This window comes from Mauremys reevesii, linkage group 11 (assembly GCF_016161935.1).
Source record: "Mauremys reevesii isolate NIE-2019 linkage group 11, ASM1616193v1, whole genome shotgun sequence".
Classification (NCBI taxonomy): Eukaryota; Metazoa; Chordata; order Testudines; family Geoemydidae; genus Mauremys; species Mauremys reevesii.
Genome location: NC_052633.1, coordinates 42,383,948 through 42,400,028, shown reverse-complemented (window position 1 = coordinate 42,400,028; position 16,081 = coordinate 42,383,948). Strand labels below are relative to the sequence as shown.

General features: G+C 39.3%; 1 protein-coding gene across 4 annotated transcripts in view; it reads right to left on the bottom strand.

The window, feature by feature from the left end:
• Positions 1-16,081, bottom strand: part of LOC120374780 (sodium channel protein type 2 subunit alpha-like) — a 243,300-nt gene that overhangs the window by 41,036 nt on the left and 186,183 nt on the right. Inside the window, exons 30-33 of one of the 4 annotated variants that reach the window (XR_005586239.1) lie at positions 13,700-13,754; positions 9,928-9,998; positions 5,623-5,729; positions 282-400 (exon numbers count right to left, since the gene is read on the bottom strand). The gene's annotated coding sequence lies outside the window, so the exon portion shown is untranslated. Of the gene's footprint in view, positions 1-281; positions 401-4,738; positions 4,819-5,622; positions 5,730-9,120; positions 9,248-9,927; positions 9,999-13,699; positions 13,755-16,081 lie in introns of those variants that run through there. The other 3 variants (XR_005586240.1, XR_005586242.1, XR_005586241.1) reach the window with 3 other exon arrangements.

The following is a 16,081-nucleotide window of genomic DNA, read 5'->3' as shown; positions in this document are numbered from 1 at the left end:
TAGGTGGTGCTAAAACCTGATTTAACTCTATGGCTAGCTGTCCAGATGCAGCAGTGGCCAGAAACACATTCTAGATCTCCAGCAGGCAACACATTTTCATATGCTCCTCCCAGTAAGGAGCTGGCCACAGTGAGCCACACTTTGATTACTTCAAGGTTGGTCTACTACATAATGCAGAAACCACATAGAAGCGGCAACTTGTCTAAAGCTTAGTGGCTCATTTCCTAAGACAACCAAGTGGACAGAACCACACCACATTAGCATTCCACATGCTACTTTGCCTCTCACTGAGTACTGGATCCAATTCAGGATCCTAGTTCTCATCTTCAAAGATCTCCATGTGTTATGGCTTGGCTTCCTGAAACACAGCTTCTCCCTCTGCATCTCTTCAAGAATATTACTATCAGAAAGATGAAGATAAGAGTACGCAGTACGAATGTTTGAAGTAATCATTCTCATTCTTTTCAATGCTCATGATTTATTAACTCTAAAGTATTTGGTTTGTAGTCTTCTAATAGTTATATTACTTACTTTACTATGGCACCCTTAAATAACTTATTGAAGTTGTTTTACCTGGAAATACCATTTCTGGAATTAAACTCCCCCTAAGTGAGATATGTATGCTACCCTTCATTTAGGACCAGCATTTAGGACCATGGACTTAATGGCAAATATGGGGCTGATGGGTGGGAAGATAACTTCTTGTTTTTTATTATATCCCTTTGTGCAAGGATACTGATACCACTCATTTCTGAAATTTGCCTTAGAGATTTCTTGTAGGACTTATTCTTCTGTCCTAGTACATTGGGAACCAGGGTGACAGAGATGCTGCAACAGATTTAAGATTTTTTTTTTCATGAAGATGAGGCTATACGAACAATGACCACCCTATGTGTTGTGGCTGTTTACCATCTCTTCAGTTCTGAAACTCACTTCTCTTTTATCCCTTTCTTTCCCGTCTAATTAACTTTTCTGTTCTACCCTCCTGCTTCTAATCCCTCCCTCCATCCCTATCGTTTCCTATCTTGCACTAGCTCCAAACCTCTCTGTCCCATTCTATTCCATTCCCTCCTCTTCGCCTCTCCTCCCACTATAGCCTCCCTTCTGAAGTCTTCCTGCCCTGGGGCTTTGCTCCCCACTCCTGTTTCTTCTTGCTCTTCCTCTCCTCATCTCCCAGGCAGCTCTTGCTTTCCTCCTCCTTCAACCCACCAGAATCTTTTCTTCCCCTGGTTTCTCCTCCTCCCATCACCAGGGGCGGCTTTAGGTATTTTGCTGCCCCAAGCACTGCAGGCAGGCTGCCTTCAGTGGCTTGCCTGCAGAGGGTCCGCTGGTCCCGCGGCTTTGGCGGACCTCCCGCAGGCATGCCGCCGAAAGCAGCCTGCCTGCCGCCCTTGCGGCGACCAGCAGAGAGTCCCCCGTGGCTTGCCACCCCAAGCACACGCTTGGCGTGCTGATGCCTGGAGCCGCCCCTGCCCACCACACTATCTGCAACTATCTTTCCTCTCCTCATCTCTTCCATTCCCTCCCAAATGAGGGTCTCTCCCTCACAGGCCCCTAGGCTAGTTCTCCCCTTCCCCAACAATTTCCTTTCCCATTTCTGAGGTTCACTCTCCTCCCGCTTCTCTCCCTCCTCCCCTCCCCCAGAAACAGAACTCACAGATGTTAGGATCCTTGGAGGGAGCTGGAGTAGTCCCACTGCCCTCCTGGAGGATCCTGACTGTGGGAAGTGGCTGCTTCTTGGTCTCCACTTCTTCCCCTCCCCCTAGTCCCCACAGGAAGATAGTCAGAGAATACGTGGGCAGCTACAGAGTGGGGTCTTCAGCTGGCTTCTTGCAGGAGGAGGCAGCTACGCAGCTCCCTCTTGGAGAAGTAGGGAGTGCAGAGTTTATAATCCCAACTCGGAGGAAGTTGGGGAGCAACATCCTCTGTTATCTCCCTGTATTAATGGGCCCAGTCAAAACCCCTTTCTGAAAATGCCCTTCTTTCAGCTTCCTCACAATTAGACCCTGTGGTTGCCACCTCAAGCACCTCAACTTGTGCATTTCCACTAGCAGGGTGTCTACAGAAGACTGACAGTTCCTGAAGTGAGCCAGGATTCAAGTCACTTCAGGCTTTATTGACCAATGCCACCAGTTGGACCAAATAATACAATGGAAGACCAAATAACTTGTTAGGCCCACTTTTATTTTTCTTTTTAAAAGTTAGTGCAATAGGGATCAATAAAGTCATGACTGTAATCTCAGAATGGAGTCTGCTCCCACAACATAGTTTTTAAACTTATGAAGCTTGAAACTTAAATGACTTGATGCTGCCTTAACTACACTCCTAAGATTATTAACAAAAATGTACTCAAACCCTGAAAAAGTCTTATGGGAGTAGGAATAAAACTATTCCTTTCCATTCTCTGCATCACACAGGACCACATTAAAAGGTTAGAGGCTCGCTTATTCACCTTACAAATGCCAGTAAAGCACAAGCAAGCAGTTGGGTGTCTATCTAGCCATCTGTATGAATATTTACCTGGTTTCAGCCAAAGGTTTTAGATCTTGGCCCTGATTATACTCCTTCATGCATAAGCCTTTGCACACATTATAGCCACTACCAAAGTGCATTCTGTCACCCCTATGGGAGACAGAGTACTGTAAATCTCATCAAACCATATCTTCTCTTCACAAAACAACCGCTTTTATGGGAAATACTTATAACTGGTTATCTACTATTACCAAAAGATTTCATGTTCCTAAGATAATTTTACTTTTAATTTTAAGAAGACTATCTTCTTTCTTCATCCTCTAACAATTTTTCTAATTGCAGTGAAGTCTATTGGCTAATGAGGTTACCTGTACCTCATTCACTGGTGCTATCACATGAGAAATGTAATTGCTACTGTTGATCCAATTACTATTTAGCTCCATTGCCTATAAAATCTGCTGCAATACACTGATTCTTGGTCTTCTTGATTGATATTTAAAAGGCAGATCTTTTGCTTTCACTGCTCAGGTGCAGGAGAAAGAAAAGGAAGGATGTTGTGTTCTATTTTAGTGAGCCTATAATTAATACATCAAGGGCCAAACACATCTTGTATTGAAGTCAATGACAAAAGTATGATTTCAGTAAGAGCAGAACTGAATCCTTAGACATATTGAAAAAGGAAAACTGCAGTGACTAATAGGGTGGGCATTACAATTAATTTTCAAATCATTTGTTAAAAATACATCTCAAAATTTCAATAGCTCCATCCCTGTGAATATGGTTAGAATCAGAATCATGGAAGATGAAAAAGGCCCTCTAGAAAATTTAAATAATCTTTTCAGTTTAGTTACAGCTCTGTTCATCTGATATTTTCAAACTGTTATTGGACTTGGCACCCAATCCTGCTCCCTTTGGAGCAGGGGCGACATTTGCTAGAGGACAGGGGGACAGTTCCCCCCTAACACTTTTTATGGCTCCTCGCTAGCTAGCAATGTGGTGTCTTCCCCATGCCTGTGGGGATCATAATAGGGTGGGCCAGGTATTGGCACCCAGTTGATGCACTGTCAGTGCTGTTCTCCTCTGCCCGCCAGCTGGACAGAAAGCAGCAGTGGCAGGCTGCCTGGAGCTGAGCACAGAGCGAACCAGGCCCCAATCCCTGTCCCGGGCTAGCCATCAGTGAGACACCACTCAAAATGAGCCAGGCTCAAATTGCACCCTGGAATGTGGGCGGCAGCACCACTCAAATTTGGCCCGGAACCCCATCCATCAAGCCAGCTTGGAAGGGGCTCCTCTGGAAGGGCCTATTTAAAAAGTGGGGGAACAATGGCCCCTTGACTCACCCCTGCCTCTGGTTCCTGCCTGCCTTCCGGGATAACTCTGGCACACCACCTCCCTGCCTCTCTGCTGTCCCACGGATGGGACTAGCTCCCTAATCCCATGGCCAGCCATGACCTCAGCAGGGAGGTGGAAGCAGGGATGCTGACACAACTTTGACCCCTACTTCACCCCAGAATTGTTCTGAAATGGTGCCCCTGCTTTGGAGTTTTACCATTGGCTTCAATGGGAGCAGGATTGTTTGACATGCAGGAAGCAGAGCTCAGTGAATTAAAAGCATTAGGGACCTGGACACTTTGGGTGTTTAAAGCCTACTGAAATCAATGAAAAGACTTACTAATTTCAATGCGCTCTGGATCAGGGCCTCTCAAAGTTGTATGACAGGTACTATTAATTATTATTTTTCTGCTGTTTGTATATTTGCACACATTTTCTATACTATAATCTTACAACACTTCTGAAAGTCTTTTGAATCATTATCATACTGAGTTGTCTTTTCTGCTTCTATGAGACTAAAATGCTTCCACTAGTGTGAGTACAGAATTATGATTTGGTAATATTTTACAGCCACTTAGCATGGGCAGAATCAGGCACCAAAGTTTTAAAATTAGTTTGTGCTCTAGGACCCACTTCCACAGTCTTTACTCATGTGGAGATAAGAGTAGCAAAAGTGAGACTACATTGACAGGTAACTTCTTAATGGGGTGACATCTAAATTTTTGTATTTGAGCCATTTTTTTTCTATTTTTAACTTTTATAGTAGAAAAAGTTTATACATAGCTCAATGAAAAACTACAGAAGGATTATCACAAACTCTCATTCCAGGGTCACATGATACATCACAGCAGCCAAGAGAGATTGTCTGAGCTCCCAAATGAATTCTTCTATAATTCCGAATAGAAATGCTAATTTTTGGCTCCCCAGCCAATCACACTCCATAAATAGCTTTCTAGGACTTGTATGAAATCCTTTTGGAATATTAAGACAAGTCCAATATGTCTGACATCAAAACTGTGAATTATAAAAGTAGAATCAGATCAGGAAGACAGTCAAGATGGTAGAGCCATGCAGTCTGCAAAACTCAGTGATCTTGCCATCAAAATCAAGAAGGTACAGTGAAACCACGCTATAACGCAATGTTTGGGCTCCAAAAACTTCCATTGCGCTAAATGCGGGGTCGCGGTATAGCAGGGTTTGACAGTGGTCCCCAACGCGGTGCATTGATGTGCGCCGCCCAGTGCCCCTAGTGCCCAGCAGGGGAGAGGAGCCGCGGCTCCCCGCCTGCTGGGGACAGAGAACTCCGGGGCTGCGGAAGCCGGTGCTCTCTGTCCCCGTCAGGCGAGGAGCCGCGGCTCCTCTTGAAGCGGGAGAGAAGCCGCGGCCCCGCATCTGCCAGGGACAGAGAGCACCGGCCCCCGCAGCCCCAGAGTTCTCTGTCCCCAGCAGGCGGGGAGCCATGGCTCCTCTTGAAGCCGGAGAGAAGCTGTGGCCCCGCACCTGCCGGGGATAGAGAGCACCGGCGCCCGCAGCCTCGGAGTTCTCTGTCCCTGACAGGTGCGGGGCTGCAGCTTCTCCCCCTGCCATGGTGTTGGGGATCATTGGTACAGTACCGTACTGTATTATACCTTAAAGGGGAGCCAACCTCTGATCATGTTATATGCGATTTCGCATTATGGCAGGGCGCATTGTTGCGAGGTTTGACTGTATCTTTAAACTTGACCACTATCACAGAAAGCACACTTTCGGAAAGCACCACTTGAATCACCTCTAACAGCAATGGACCCCTTTCTGCAGACCCTAGGAATGCAACATTACCTTCTGAGAGAGTAAAACTGAAGATTTTGAATACAGAAGCTATTGATCCAAGTAGCAGAAATCACACATCCACTGTTTGTTTTAAATGAATCCCCAGACTACTGGATCTAGAGAGAAAAGGGAATAAGTTAAAAAAAGATATAGCCCATTGGACACAGGGCTGCAAGAGACAGCTTTTACTCTGACCCATAATTATTTGCATACATAATTTTAAAGGACAGCAATTTTACAATGCTGCCACGGAAAAAGAACTCTTTCTTAAATAAGGAAAAGCTATCATTTCTGCTTTTGCAGTGGTAGACAACTGCATTAAAACCAATAAAGAAACTACATAGACCTCTTATACACAGTGAACCTATGGCTCCTTAAAGGGACACCAACTTTGATGTTTAATAATCCTGAAGAAGAAACTCTGAAATTTGTAAATTCAGGAGCAGAAAACCTTAATGCAAAATAAGCTTTAAGGCCCACATTTGGGTTATATTAATGCTGGTATGTATTAAAATGGCAATTACATGAAAGATATTTAAGTAAGTCTTTTTTTCCTCATGATTTCATATGGAATATGCTTTGCTTCAATGTTAGTTCATCAGGACCATCTCCTGTAACAATTTAATCACAACCTAACCTTGATGATCCAAGCTGAGCATAGTCTCTGCTTTCTAGATAGTCTATAGACTAATTGAGGGGGCCTGTTTATATTCTTTTCATGTAGATTCACTCCCTGAGTTTTATCAATATCCATTTATTTCTTTAGAGTAATGTTATTCCCAACTATCTGGCTTTATGCCAGACAAAACTACAAATCATAATATTTTGCAAATATTAAACATCATTCATCATATTAAATGAACAAATGAAAGTTGCCTACTTCTAGCCTCAGATGCAGAGGATATTTGACAAGGTCTCTTTTTTTGTAGTTATTAGAGACATTTAACTTTGGACTTCTATTGAAACAGTGGTCAAACTGTTCAACAATTCTCCACATGCTTTCCTTTTATTCAAATAGCCTCTATTCAATGCCTCAAAGTCTTAGAAGCATACAATACTATATTATTATAATGGTAAATAGACCATATCAGAGGCTTTGCTCTTAGACACGTTCAGTGAGTCTCTCTCTAATTATTTTCCATGCTGACAATCTCCAGAGGGATTTAGATATTTAGGAGTACAAATTTCACCCAATTTCAAAAAACTAATAATGCTAAATCTGTAAACCCTTTTATATCACCTACATCAAAGGCCTGCAGTGATCTCACAGTTTACCATTATTTATGTTTGGGAGAGCCAGCTTGACAAAAATCAATGTCCTTCCACAACTGTTGTATTTTCTACAAGTCCCTCCTAGTACTTCTATCTATATGGTTTAAAAAGAGAACTAGATAGATTATGCAGCAACTTGATATAGCATGGTAAAAGACCAAGAATCATCTTATTCAGGCTCCAATGATAAAAACCAAAAGTAGGTATGAGTCTCTCCAATTGGAAAATCTGTAACCGGGAAGTTGTAATTCAATATGACCTTAAGCTAGAACCACTAAAATCAGTGCAAAAGTTCCCATGGACTTCAATGGCTTTTAGATCAGACCCCTATGTTTAGAACTGGTTACATTGTATAGAATTCAAAACAACAGCCCCCTGTGACAATGTGTCATATTATTCTCCTTTTACATTTTCAAGCTTGATATGTAGTGAAGATATTTTATTCCCTTCAGGAAATCAGTCAACGTCCTACGTCAGGGACACACTTTGGGAATAGTGTGGGAGCGGGAGAAGGAAGAATATCAATCAAATACCTTAGAGCAGTGCCAAAATATTCACTGACTTCCCAGATATGCAGAATATGCCAGAATACTGTTGAACATTGGACACTTTTCCCAGAGCACAAGGCTATTGAACATTGTTAGGATTTTAATGTATAACTATAATTTGCCATTTTCTAGATTAGATTACTGAGAGGAAACCTCCACAACTGGAGCAGAACTGATTCGAGGAAACATTGAGAAGGTGATCTAACCAAACTAAGTTCTTTTCTCCACTGTATAATTTTTCCCCCTCACGACAGACCCTGGACTTGAGAACTTAAAATTCCTCTTTGGTATAATCATTGGCAGAAAGCACTCCTCTGAAGCCTCAATTTACAACATTCACAAAGGGATGCAGCACTTTCAGTGAGCTGTAGCCCACGAAAGCTTATGCTACAATAAATGTGTTAGTCTCTAAGGTGCCACAAGTACTCCTATTCTTTTTATAGACTTTATTGTCTTTCAACTCTGACCAAAATTAATTCAGATCTATAACTATGAGGCTCCAAATAGAGCTTGTTGGAAACCGGGAAACACTTTTATGAAGATTTGTGAATTCCCCCCCTCTTTTATTCTTTGAAATTAAATATTTTTTTCACTCAGATTTAGCTTGGAATGTGATTATCAATCAGCCTCACTCAATACATTGTTTATGGAGATACCATTACATCATCTGATTTTGGGCACTGGTATACCAATTCATACATTCCAAGTTGGCAATTGATTTATTATTTACTCTTTTGTAATACATTCTGGAACATGGGACCAAATCTCTGACACAGAGTACTGAATATGATGTCGATGGCTGGCAATAATTTTATCCCAAATCTAACGAGTGTAACCAACACAGTCCATATTATGGATGTGGCTACATGAAATCTGAACTTATTTTAACTTAAAAACAAAACAATTAATAGTAATGAATAAAGGTTGTATATATTCTGAATGTATATATAAAGTATCCTCGGACTTAACTGCCAACAGAATACTGCTGTAGACTCTGGACATACAATATTTATACCAAAGGAAATCAATCTGTTGCCCAAAATATTATTGGTAGAGCTTGTTGAGAAAACCTAAGTATATTTCCTGAAAAATTTCAAATTAATTTCTTTCCATTTCATTAAATATTTCCATTTTTTTAAATTAAAGAATCATTTTGGTGGGAAAAAAACCCTTAAAAAGCAAACACTTTTTCCTGCAAAAAGGGGAAAAATTAAAAAGTGAGAGAAAGTGCTTTTTCTTTCTAAAATGAAACAAATTAAAATTAATTTTTAATTTGCAAATTTTTCACTGGAACAGTTTCACAATTTTTTTGGTAGAAACGTTTGAAAAGGCATTTTCTACAGAAAAAAGTTAAATCAAAAAGTTTTCTAACCAGCTCTGAATATTAGCATGTAGACTTTCACTTTTTATATTAAAGTTGATTACATGAATATGAAGGAAGTTTATCATTTAGAGTTTTTTATTTTATTAGTTTATTTAATTTGAAAAAATTAAAAGATAAAATTAAGCATTTGGACTGTAAGTCTTGCAGGACAGGGATTGTTTCTTTTCTATACTGTACACGAAACCCAACATAATGGCTAATATATGGCTCTTCCTTGAGTCTTCCATGAAGGAAGTCATGGGTCAGCAGACTGACAACAGCTTAAACAGAACTCTGCCTCTGAGGAAAGGTACAGAGGAACCTCCCAGATGGAGTACATCTTTGTCTTTGCCTTTTATTTTCCTTGTTCTTCCTCTGCCATCTTTGAAAGTGGGGGCGGTGGGCCAACCTCTGACAGACCACTAGTGAGAGACAACCCCCAGGAGAAGTACTGTCCATTTATGAAAAAAATAAAAAGTAGGAAAGAATGTAAAGAAGTAAGAGTTACTTGCTAATTCTGCTTTTCACCCTTCCTCCCCCACTCCCTATAAAAACAACAACAAAGGCAGGAAGCCTGCCGCACATTTTCATTCTTGCCACCATTTAAAATTTATATGAAAAAAATGGCTATATTAAGAGTGTGCTAATATTTATATTATGTAATATTTGGCATTCAAAGGCTTGCTGTGAAATCTTTCTGTGCTCTTTGACTTTAGTATTTCAATAGCTATTTTGTTTTGCTGCATGATCATTTGGGAGACAAAGCTCAATTGTGCTGAGTCTGTCATTTCTGCTTCCACCATGCTTTATATTCTCTTCATTGCCATATTCGCTCTCTGGAGCGTTCTTTTATAATAAATGACACAGCCATAAAAAAGCTCTAAAGAAACACTGCCCTCCCCCCATTAACTAATATAAAATTTTTGCAAGAAGTCATAGGACAATTTTTTTTAAATTGCAGAAGACTTGGCAACTAGGAGAAATTCTTGGCAATTAAGGTTAGCCAGTTAGACTTAAGTAAAAACTTATAGGGTTAGAGACAACTTGATTTTCTGGTGTTACTAGCAGCAACTTACTGCTAATGCCTATATTATTGTAATACTCTTACTTTTCACCGTTTCTGCTTTTTACCTTTTGCACTTTGCTGAATTTGGCCTTCTCACTTTGGGGATTAAAGTCAAGTACGGGATGAGTCTGACAGTCTTAAAAACACAAGCAGAAAAAAATTCCAACACTTAATTATTTGTCCTTCCCAAAACTGTTGTTGTCCACTATCCTTTGAACAAGGAGAAGTGTATGAGTGATCACATTTCATATTTCCTTGTAATTTTGATTATGTTTTGATAAAAAATAGGAAACAGAATTCTAAAAGTAGTTCAGGACATACCAGATTTTACATACAAACAAAGGTGGTGCTATGGATAGGTTTAACAATGATCTCAACTCCAGTATCAAAAAGCTTTCATTTTGGATCCACAGCACTCTAAAATCGTGCTCCCAACCACCTGCAATTGCCTCCCCATATGATCCACCTCCCTTCTGCCAATTCCCACCTTCATTCTGCAGTACCACAGATGAATTTTGCCTAAACCTACCTGGTACATTTCAGCAGTATAACAGGCACATTCCACCTTTAAACAGAATTTGGCCCATTCTGCAGCAATCAAACAGTGGAAGTGATAGGACAATTCATGAAGTGTGTGCATACTGGGAAGGGAGCACTTTAACTCTTTACATACCCAGGATACAGCACACTCACGATTTTCCCTTTTAATTGTCTGCCCATTTTTTATAGATGGACATGTAGGACTTATTACACCTCTGTATGTACTTCTGTGAACAGAGTAATGCAGATGCTGCTACAGCACAGCACTCCACAAATATTGATCTAGGTAAGCAGCTCCTGTATCTTAGAAATCAAATGAGTACCATGTGACAGGGGTTGCCATGGTACTTATAAGCATGACATTTTTATAGAATAGTATAGAAAAAAGGCATGTAATTCCTGTGTCACTTATGGATGTGCATATTACAGATGTTCACTACTTTTAAAAATTGAAAGTACATATTTCATTCACAGTCTCAAAAGAACATTCTTTGCATTAAAACAATTTGTCCTTTTTACTACCAGATTTATAAGAATACAATTAAAACAGTATACAGGTTTTTTTTTAAACGAATAGAAGCCAGTCAGATGACAAACTATTCTAAATCTATGTGTTTACTTAATTAGGTAGATAAAAACATTTTGATATATAGATTAATATGTAGAAAGACAATTGTTTGTATGACAGACAATAGAAAATTTAAGTGCAGAAAGTGCTTGGCTGGTATAAATTGTTTATGAAGTGTCTTTCACTATTTTCATCCAATATTGTTCTTGCAGCAGAGATCATGTGGGCTCCTGCATGTGATTTCTCCTCTCTCCTGAGAGAGGAGAATGTGCCGCAGTCTACTTTTCTCAGGTTACACTGCAGTATGATCTGTTTTCTTACGCAGGCAGTATGATAGGTCTGCGTTTCATGGTGCAACAGCTCTTACTTGATAGCGGAGAGAGACAGAAATATGAAATAAGCAAAGACGACTGCACAATGGATCACAGTGATAAAACTTAAGCTATGTCTGAGAAGGAAATAGATCAACACATTTGCACCATCCCCCCACTGAAAATTATGTTAATAATGCAGAGGTTTGCCAGCCATTAGACATTCCTGCACTGTAGCTATGTCAGCAGGCTTCTCCTAATATACTGTAAAGCTAGAGAATCCTTTCTGGGTGCATTTTGGGACAGTAATTTAGCAATTTTCTAGGCCCACAACAACTAATAAACTACCATCTTTGCTAGGCAGTTTTTAATGGTATGTTATGTTATTTTTGCCTTGCTGATATCTAATCTAGGACAGCAGGTACTTGTGTACTGTTATTTTAGAAGTTGGGGTTCTATTCTTGTACTGATGCACAGTGTAGCTAACGCCTGTTAATACAAACAGAAGTTATGTTTGCAATTCCCTAGCTCATTTTAATAGACCTCCTAAAGCTGTATTTTTGAAATCTCAAATGAGTCTGGCAGCTTCTTACCATTGCAGTGTCAGCACAGCATGAGAGCACATGCTGTTGTAGAACCTAAGCCCATAAATTGCTGGCCCAGAGGCAAAAGTGCTAACAACAAAGCTGCACTGACATATCAAGCAATATAGTTGTCACATTCTGGCATCATCTGAAATTACTTCACTGGAAAAACAAACTAGGGAAACTATAAATTATACAGAAATCTATAAAATATTTTTCATTATTATTTTTTATCATTTATTTCATGTACTAAGTCCTTAGTTGCCTAAATCTTAAAGAGCAGCCATAATATTGTAATGAATGGCCCTGAGTTTCTGCCCTCTATTGGATGGAATCATAATTACTGAACTATTTGTCATAGGCTCTACACTGGTAACAGCGACTGAAGGTCCTTCTTTAGCACAAGCATAGGGTGCCTGTGCTTTTTGCAGCAGAAGAGTTTGAGTACTGTCCAGACTTGCAGTGTGAATTCTGAGTAGATGAGGTGCAGTAATATCCACAAAGTCCTAGGTGTCCAAGGATTTGTTAGAATGTGGTGGCTGACAACATGAATTGAATATTTTGATGTAAATAGTCTTGATCTTTTTAGATTTTGCTGTAAATATCAGTTTAAATCTGATTCATTTGATGGATATTTTCATTATACATTTGTAATTCTCTTCGTAACAGTTTTCTTTCAGCAGTGCAAGCAGGTTAAATTGAGTCAAAGAACTGGAATTCCATCCGAGTTAGCTGATTAACTTAGCCTTTAGAATTGCACATTGTTCTGATCACAGTAAAACACATTTTTATTAAAGCAAAGCCCTAAACTGACAGAGCAAAAATGTTCACACAAGAAGGTGGATCTTTTGGATTAAAATTAGTAGAGGGAAGTAACACAGCAGGCTCTCTCCATTTTATAATTGTGGATAAATTCAGGACATCAAAATTATGAGTTCCTTAACTGTTACATGTGTTTCTTTGAAGAGTAAAGGGTCTTTCCAGCCCAAAGGGAGTTGTGGGAGAGGTATAATTAAAATGGTGGCTCTTCTTACCCTGGTCCAGTAGTTTTGCTCCCAAATCTAGCATCTGATGTGAATGCACTTGGTCACTACTAGGTTCTTTTTAAAATCATAGATCTCGGGGATGAATAGATAGAACTAAAATCCTCTTATATCCCATCCCTTTTTAAAATATAGATGAACTTGATTTATGCTAGATGTGTGCATGTAGCTTTACCAAAATACAGTGATTCTTGTAATGTCTGTGATGTTCAACAATGGCAGGGGAAACAGTCCTCAGAACCCTGGGCTGAAAATAATAAGGGGTGAAATCTGGCTCCATTGAAGTCAGTTTTGCCATCGACTTCAATGAGACCAAGATTTCACCCAAGAACTTATTCTCCCCCTTTTTATCCTAGCATGGGGATACTTGTTTTCTAGAGGTTTGATGAACTCTTCAATATCAATGAGTGGGTGGGATAAGAGAATCCAGTTACTTTGCCAGAGTGGTGAGCAGAAACTGTAATTTGGGCTGGTATAGAACCAGAGTGAGTCTTTCCCTTTTGGAATTAAGGAGGACTTTTCAGTTCACCCTACTTTCACTTTATACTAACAAGAAGAGAATACTGTAGGAATTTCTGGAATCTTGCTCTTTCATATACTGTAATTGCCCCATTATGCTGGTGCATCCTCCTTACTACATTAACTTTTTGAAAGAACTGGATTGTTATGTTCTAAGGAGTAGCAATTGAGATCTCTTTTGTCTGCCATAACGGCAAATACCTTCTAGGTGTGCCAGAGTTACTTCTAAGAAAGATAATGGAATACACACAAGTATTTGCATACATACTTACATTACTTCTAATAGGAATTACACAGCAGAAATCCACTCTCCTCACAGACATTTCACTGGAATAAAGGACCCAGATGTTTAGAATTTGGGTTATAACAAAAGTAATGAGTAATTTAAGTCTGATTATTATTTCAATAAACATCACAACACCACAAGATTAATGATGATATTACTAATGATCACAAATAAATGCAAATGTACGCTAGCATGTTACTGTAGGAAATACACTGTAAAAAAGGGAACTATCATTCCAGTGTTGTCTTAAGAAAACAACATAGTGTAGGTCATAGACATTGAACAAAGAGTGCATCCAACACAGTAACCAAAAACTGTACACAGTTTAGTTTGTTTGTAACCTGCAATTAATGCACTGCATAGCTGAGGTTTTTAGTTATTTATAGTTGGAATGTATATTTAAAAAAATCTTCATAGTGGAATAAGTATCTATTCTTACTATGATACAGGAATTTTAAAGCAAATTAAACATGGGGGTGGAAAACTGAAAGTCCTTTTAGGTACTGAGCATTTAAGCAGTTGTACTATTAGTTAATTTAAGCTAATGAGTGAACAAGAACAACAACAAAAACAAAAAACATTTTGAAGATGTTAATCAAGGAACTTAAATCTTAGCTCTAATTATTTGAAACTCACTTCTCTGCAAGGTCAACAAGTTATAAACCTCCATCCCATTATGTTAAAGAAGAGAGAAAGAGTAGATGATTAAAAAAAATAAGATTGAATCTTCCCTCTCTCAAGGTATTGTGTTTCTGTCCATGTATTTAGACACCATGAGCTTCTGTGTCTTGCACAGTACCCAAGTACACGGTCAATAAAAATTACTGATGGTTTCAGAGCAGCCTTGGGCTCTATGAAAGTGGTAAATATCTAAAATAATTATGCAAAGAACAAATATAATTTGACATTTGTTATTTTTATGGCAATTGAATACTTTATTTTCATAATTATTTTTTCTTGTTTTTCCTTAACAGTGAATCTAATGTTTCTGTGGAAAATATAAGAATAAGAATGGCCATATGGGGTCAGATCAAAGGTCCATCAAGCCTAGTATCCTGTCTTCCGACAGTGGCCAATGCCAGGTGCTCCAGAGGGAATGAACAGAACAGGTAATCATCAAGTGATCCACCCCGTCGCCCATTCCCAGCTTCTGGCAAACAGAGGCTAGGCACACCCTCCCTGTCCATCATGGCTAATAGCCATTGATGGACCTATCCTCTATCTAGTTCCTTTTTTAATCCAGTTGTAGATTTGGTTTTCACAATATCCTCTGGCAAGGAGTTTCACAGGTTGATTGTCTGTTGTGTGAAAAAATACTGCCTTTGTTTGTTTTAAACCTACTACCTATTAATTTCATTTGGTGACCCCTAGTTCTTGTGTTATGAGAAGGTATACATAACACTTTCTTATTTACTTTCTCCACACTAGTCATGATTTTATAGACCTCTATTAAATCCCCCCTTGGTCGTCTCTTTTCCAGCGGAAAAGCCCCAGTCTTATTAATCTCTCCTGATCTGGCAGCCATTCCATACCCCTAATCATTTTTGTTGCCCTTTTCTGAACCTTTTCCAATTTCAATATATCTTTTTTGAGATGGGGCAACCACATCCACACACAGTATTCAAGATGTGGGTGTACCATGAATTTATAGAGGCAATGTGATATTTTCTGTCTTATTATCTATCCCAGGGGTCGGCAACCTTTTAGAAGTAGTGTGCCGAGCCTTCATTTATTCACTCTAATTTAAGGTTTTGTGTGCCAGTAACACATTTTAATGTTTTTAACATACAAGTCTATAATATATAACTAAGCTATTGTTGTATGTAAAGTAAAAAAGGTTTTTAAAATGTTTAAGAAGCTTCATTTAAAATTAAATTAAAATGTAGAGCCCCCCTGGACCGGTGGCCAGGACCACTAAAAATCAGCATGGTGCCATAGGTTGCCTACCCCTCATCTATTCCTGTCTTAATGATTCCCAACATTCTGTTTGCTTTTTTTGACTGCTGCTTTTTTGAGTGGATGTTTTCAGAGTACTATGCAGAATGACTCCAAGATCTCTTTCTTGATTGGTAACAGTTAATTTAGACCCCATCATTTTGTATGCACAGTTGGGTTTGTATTTTCTAATGTACATGACTTTGCTTTTATCAACATTGAATTTCATCTGCCATTTTGTTGTCCACTCACCCAGTTCTGAGAGATCCTTTAGCAGCTCTTTGCAGTCTGCCTGGGACTTAACTATCTTGAGCAATTTTGTATCATCTGCAAATTTCCCCACCTCACTGTTTATCCCTTTTTCCAGCTCATTTATGAATATGTTGAATAGGACTGGTCCCAGTACAGACCCCTGGGGGACACCACTATTTAC